General features: G+C 53.5%; 1 long non-coding RNA gene across 1 annotated transcript; it reads right to left on the minus strand.

Annotated features, from left to right (window-relative positions):
* Positions 1–3,839: 3,839 nt before the first annotated feature.
* Positions 3,840–4,905, minus strand: LOC125549331. The gene is made up of 2 exons (XR_007301316.1): positions 4,178–4,905; positions 3,840–4,069 (listed from the first exon to the last, which is right to left on the minus strand). It is a non-coding gene; the product is annotated as an uncharacterized LOC125549331 (long non-coding RNA).
* Positions 4,906–6,405: the final 1,500 nt, after the last annotated feature.

A 6,405-nucleotide genomic window follows, 5' to 3' on the forward strand; every position in this document is an offset into this window, starting at 1 on the left:
AAAAATCGCGTGTACAACTCCTCCATAGTTAGGATCTTGCCTCTACATTTCTACCCCCCTATTCTACTGTCAGTCCTAGAACCATGACAGTTGACGCCCACTTTGGGGCAGGTGTCTTAGGGACTTGTTGGAGAAGTTGCAATTTTTCCGATCCCCTTCATCATGGTTTCAGGCGGAGGTTTGGCTGAGGGCCGCAAGATCCGTCTCGGCACGCTCGTGTTTGTCGCCGACGACTCCGCTTGGCTTTAGGAGGCTCCACTCGACGTCGACGCACTCCTCGCCCGCGGGGCAACGCACTTTCGCGCGTGCGTCCGCGGCGTCCTCCTGCGGCAGCCCTCGACCCAGTATCAGTCGGCTCCAGCAACTTTCACCCTCCCTGTGGCCCGCTGGAGCAAACGTTCCGGTCGGTCGAGGCTTCAGCGATGGGTGAGGCATGCGGCGGCTCGCCAGTCTGCCACCCCTCAAGTCGCGGAAATCGAGCCTGACGAAACTCTCTACGGCCTGTTCGATCTGTCGACTGGCTCCGTAGAGACTGCATCCGAGTGCGATAGCAGCGACCCAGCGGCAGAAGTTTTGATGGTCAATGGACCACGCAGTCCTCCTAGCTTCACCCGTGATGACGGGGGCGACGGGAACGGTGAGTACCGCCCCGAACCCCTCTCTTCGCAGCAGAGGGAGGAACTTCACCGCCGGAACATGGATGCACTACATACTCCTATAGTTGGAGAAACCCCTGAGGCCCAGGCCTTGGAGCAGGCGCGCTTGGCCAACTTGGCTGAGCGCACTCGACTGGAGAACCTTCAGCGCGCACTCGACAATCGTTCTCCGCAGCGTGCTCCCGAATTCAGTCGACGCCAACTTTTTCCACCTCCGACTCAGGTATACCGAACCCCGATCCAGAATCTAGCAGCTGCTGCCCGGATAGCAGAGTCGATCCAACCTTCCCAGTCAGAAGCTGGCCGAGGTCTGGTGCAGATTCGAGCCTTGCTCCGGGCGGCGGGAGAATAGAATACGGTCGTATCTCAGTCGCGGAATAGGATCCATAGCAAGCTCGAAGGAGGATCTGGGCGGATCTGGAGTCTCTGGAAGCGAAGGGCAAGAAATGGGATCTGGAGCAAGACGAAGGAAGGCAATGGAGGCAAATATAGCCCGCGCCAGTCTTTTGTCAGTCGGGCAGTTGCCAAGGCAGCGTGGGGAAACGGAGACGCCCACGTCCCATCAATCGCCACGCGTCAACCGAGGCCGCGGGCTGTTGGGGCACGCGGCGCTCCGCACTTGCCCCTGGGCTTCGCCTCGAAGCTAATTCAGAGCGCGCGTTGGGCCCGGGGGCTACTGTCGGCGTCCTGGGAACGGGGGTCCCATACTTGCCTGCCTGCGGCCCATGGTGTGGCTCCGCCAGCGGCCCTGTACGGCCCATCTTTACCAGCAAACACTCAAGACCCTCGCGAGGGGCCGAGCCTCGCGAGGCGGACGACGCAAGACCTCCTCGGGGGCTACCTCACCAGGCTGGCTCGCGAGGGGTGGAGAGATCAAGGCAAGGGGCACCTCGCGAGGTTCCTGTGACGCAAGCCATGACGACCGGGGCCAGGCAGACGGCAGCACGCACAGTGTCCCCGTTTCCTCTTTGGTGGTAAAGAGGCAAGTGCATGCGAGGAGTCCTAAGGCATCAAGCAAAGGTTTCAATATCAGTGCAACGAGACCAAGACCAGCAGGACGGCAGGATGGAGGTCACCGTGGAGTCCAGGACGGCGTCACCAGCAGAGCCTTTGGTAGCCGAAGACCACCTTTGGTCAGGATAACTTGTACTTGTTGTCTCCCTTCAAATTTGGCCGTCGTGGCATCCCTTCCCGCCAGCATTTGGGAAGAGGACCAGGGCCTCTATAAATAGGGCTAGCCACCACAGTAGGAGGCAACTGATCCGAGGCCATTCAGATCGTCCTCATCCACACAAAGTCAACAAGCACAAGAGCACCTTTCCTCAGGAGGCTGTTCTTTCCTTGTAACTGTTCATCCTCAGCCCAAGAGGCAATCCATCACACCACACTGAAGTAGGGTATTACAGCACATCGGTGGCCGGAACCAGTATAAATCTTGTGTCCCTTTTTCTGCGAGTTCGATGCGCTGAGCCTTGAGATCGCGGTGAGGGAGAGTGCAAGGGGGAGGAGAGATCTTCGTGCACACCCCAGTGTTCGAACCTCAAGGGTTTTGCCGGAACCCGAAATCCGACACCGACGATGTGCAACTCCACGGCCAGGCATGAGCACCTCCTACAGCAATTCGTGTGCGACTATGCGGACAAGATTATGCGACTCTCTGGCCATGCATGTGCTACTATGCGGACGAGAGTGTGCAACTCCACGTTCGTACATGAGCACCTCCCATAGCAATTCATGTGCGACTATGCGGATGAGATTGAGCGACTCTGTGGCCATGCTTGTGCGACTATGCCGACGAGAGTGTGCAACTCCTTGGCCGAGCGTGAGCACTTCCCACAACAATTCATGTGCGACTATGTGGATGAGATTGTGCGCCTCTGTGGCCATGCATGTGCGACTATGCCTACGAGAGTGTGCAACTACGCGGGCTGGCGTGAGCACCTCCCACAGCAATTCATGTGCGACTATGCGCGACGAGATTGTGCGACTCTGTGGCCATGCTTGTGCGACTATGCCGACAAGAGTGTGTAACTCCGTGGCCGGCCGTGATCACCTTCCATAACAATTCATGTGCGATTATGCGGATGAGATTGTGCGACTCCGTGGCCATGCATTTGCGACTGTGCCGACGAGAATGTGCAACTCTACGGCCAGACGTGAGCACCTCCCATAGTAATTCGTGTGCGTCTATCGGGACAAGATTATGCAACTCTGTGACCATGCATGTGCGACTATGCCGAGGATGTGCAACTCCGCGGCCAGGCGTGAGCATCTCCGACAACAATTCGTGTGCGACTATGTGAACGAGATTGTGCGACTCCGTGGCCATGCATGTACGACTATGCCGACGAGTGTGCAACTCCACGGTCGGGCGTGAGCACCTCCCACAACAATTCACGTGCGACTATGCGGATGAGATTGTGCGACTATGCGGCCATGCTTGTGCGACTATGCCGACGAGAGTGAGCAACTCCGCGGCTGGGTGTGAGCACCTCCCACGGCAATTCATGTGTGACTATGCGGACGGGATTGTGCAATTCTGTAGCCATGCATGTGCGACTATGCCAACAAGAGTGTGCAACTTCTGAAAACGTGGTCATGTGTATGACCATGGCCATGTGTGGTCGTGCGACTATTTCAATGAGAGTGTGCAATTTTGTGGTCATGTGTGGGTGACCATGGCCGCGCGTGAGCTACTACATCGACGAAAATGTGCAGCTTTGCGGCCGTGTGTGCTACTACACCAACAAGAGTGTGCAGCTCCATGATCTTCTGTGTGCGACTATACTCCAATGCGTGTGCAACTCCCACAGTTGTCCATAAGCTACTATACCAACGAGGGTGCTTCATCACCACGATTTTCATTGCCGGTGAAATCTGCAACTTTATCTACTGTCCCATTCATCTACTTACCGCAGCTCGCGCAACTTTGTCTGCTCCTACGGCCAACCATACATGAGCCGTTGTGCAACTGTATGTTGCCTCAACCAACCAATTAACTAGCGGTTGATGTGCAATTTTTTTCTAACAACAAAGACCAAACGTACACCATTTGTAGTAGAAGTAGTATCAATTAATCCAGTACTCCTAAAAAAAGTTAGTAATTAACAAAATGTGTGGGTCATAGTAGTGATGTAGTGGGTACTTACTTTACCTTTGGAGCAATGTATGCACGGCAAATGGTTCTCCAACCGAAGCTAACTCTTCTTCTGATGTGGATTTGTGCACTTTAGCTGCACTGTCATCCAAATGAACTTCCACAATGGCAGACTGAATCTCATCTGATGGCAATTTAGACAATTTCTGAACTTGGCCACCGTTCTCCATGAGAAATGGCAGCATCCTCTTGTAGCCAAATGAGCTTGGATGGCGAACAAACTTTGACCTGATGCAGCTGGTAGGACACTGGAAGTCTGAAACGAGCAAAATCACAGATTATCTCACTGCCATGCAAAAAAATGTAGTCACCCAGCTGAACTTGCAGACGCTAACAAGAGACGTAGTAGCATCAAGAAACTGACAGGCTTGCTGCTTGCTGCTTGCAGACGCAAACAAGAGACGATCTTGGTTTCTTCTTTCACACTGTCATAGATCTCCATGTCTGCTCCGGCCTTCACAACAAGTGGCTCCACGAAATCCACATGATAAGCTCCACCTTGACTCCAACTCCGACCCACAGATTCATCCACATCTCACAAAATCTTCCATGCACCTTGACTAGAAGGCCGCTGCGCCAGCAAGCGCCACCGGCGAGCACCACAAAGAGAGTCTGCCTGCAGCGAGACGAGCTGGTGGGCACCGCTACCATACAGTGCTCGCCGTCGTCGCCGTGCTGAACAAAGGTGCGCGGTGACAGCCGACTGCGATGCCGGCCGATTTAACCTCCCGTCCAATTAATTACAGCAGTCAGCACCTTCTTCTCCAAACTCCGGCGAAAGGAGAAAAGTAAAATCACTGCACCTCTAGGATGGAACGCTCGGGAGGTGGGTCGGCGGCGGCCGACGCGAGTTGTGGCAGAGGCGGCTGAATCAAGAGGGTGGAGATGGCCGGCCTCAGGTGTGGCGGCGGCGGCCATGCGAGGAGGATTGGGGCGAAGGGCTTGGACACGTGGGGATAGACACAAACGCGAGCGGGTGAGAGTGCCTGACCAGGTAGCACCTGGCCGATGCGCGCGGTGGTTCGGGCCACATCGTGTGGCCAAGGAGCGGCCGCTCGCGAACGCCAGATAGTGCGCGCGCACTTTCTAGTATTTAGGTTCATTAATACTCCGGATGGTTAGGTCAACAAAGTCATTGTCCGTATGTTACTCCTGATTGTTGCACGATGGAGTTAAAATGATGCATGTATGGTGCACAGACATGTCAGGGACGCACCTTATGCTTCATTTCATACGGAAACTGCTGGATAACTGTAGTTGGCAAAATTCATCCAATACAGGCGATCTTATTATAGTGGTTGAGATCTTGAAGCAATTGAATGTGTGAGATTCCAGTGGTTATAATCGTCATGTGCTCCTTGAAGCGAACTAGGAGCACTCAGTGACGCAGCCCTCTGAAATCAACCACGCTCACCTACTTCCTCGGGATCAGTGTCACTATATCCGAAATGATTTGTTAAGTGTGAATACGAGACCAGCGCGTAGAATGAAACTGTCGATACCTGTGCTTTGGCATTTAATGTGTACCGCGAACAGTTAAGTACAATACAGGGGCGGGCAGAATTAACTCTCTCGGTCGTATTCACACTTAACAAAACATTTTGGAAATAGTGGTACCGATCCCGATGAAGTAGGTGAGTGTGGTTGATTTCACAGCACTGTGTCGTCGAGTGCTTCTAATCCGCTTCAGACGATATATATTATACTAGCTCTTGCAGATGATCTTTCCTCGCCAACGATATATATTATACTAACTCTTGTAGATGATCTTTCCTCGCCAACTATACCGGTAGTATCGGAGTGCAAGCAGGTGGTGACGGAGATCAATGAACACAATGAAGGGCTACATGTGATGATTATCGAAGAGACTCATCACGTGAAAAATAACTTTTTGAACACTAATAATTGTCTAGACGACCTACCTCGTGGTTACGCCATCCCCGGTATAGCAACTGTCCGGCTGCCCACTGAGCCGCCGCATTCGCTTGTTATTCGTGCCATCCCACGAACGCGGGTGCAGCGTCCAGCCAGCTACCGCGAGTATAACAGAGAATAAGTAACCACCATGCACGTGAACAAGTCTCGCGTTGCATGTAACTATTCTTATTTATTTATTATTATCAGAGTCGCGCTTATCTTTCCGCGACATAAACAGAGAAAAGCCGAGGACTAAAACAGCTACCACGGCTCTCGGATGAAGAAAACCTTGCCTAGTCGAAGCCGAGGAGGTGGTGCCCTTGCGTCCGCGAGGGTTCTTAGCAGACGAGGAGGAGGAAGAGCTGGAGCCTGAGGTGCCACATCGGCGCCTCTTCCCGTGGTCACTTGAAGAGGACGACGAGGAGGCATTAGTAGAAAAAAGCTCATTTGTCCCGGTTCATAAGGCCTATTTGTCCCGATTCGGCAACCAGGACTAAAGGGTCGGTACTAAAGTGCAATACCTTTAGTCCCGGTTCTTACATAAACCGGAACAGATGGGCCTCTACGTGGCCGCTGCGGCTTGCCCAGACAAGGAGGCTTTTTGTCCCGGTTGGTAGCATCAACCAGGACCAATAAGCTTCCACACGTCAGCAATTCAGGGGCTAAGGTTTTTGT

The sequence above is a fragment of the Triticum urartu genome, chromosome 3, assembly GCF_003073215.2.
Source record: "Triticum urartu cultivar G1812 chromosome 3, Tu2.1, whole genome shotgun sequence".
In the NCBI taxonomy this organism is placed as follows: domain Eukaryota; kingdom Viridiplantae; phylum Streptophyta; class Magnoliopsida; order Poales; family Poaceae; genus Triticum; species Triticum urartu.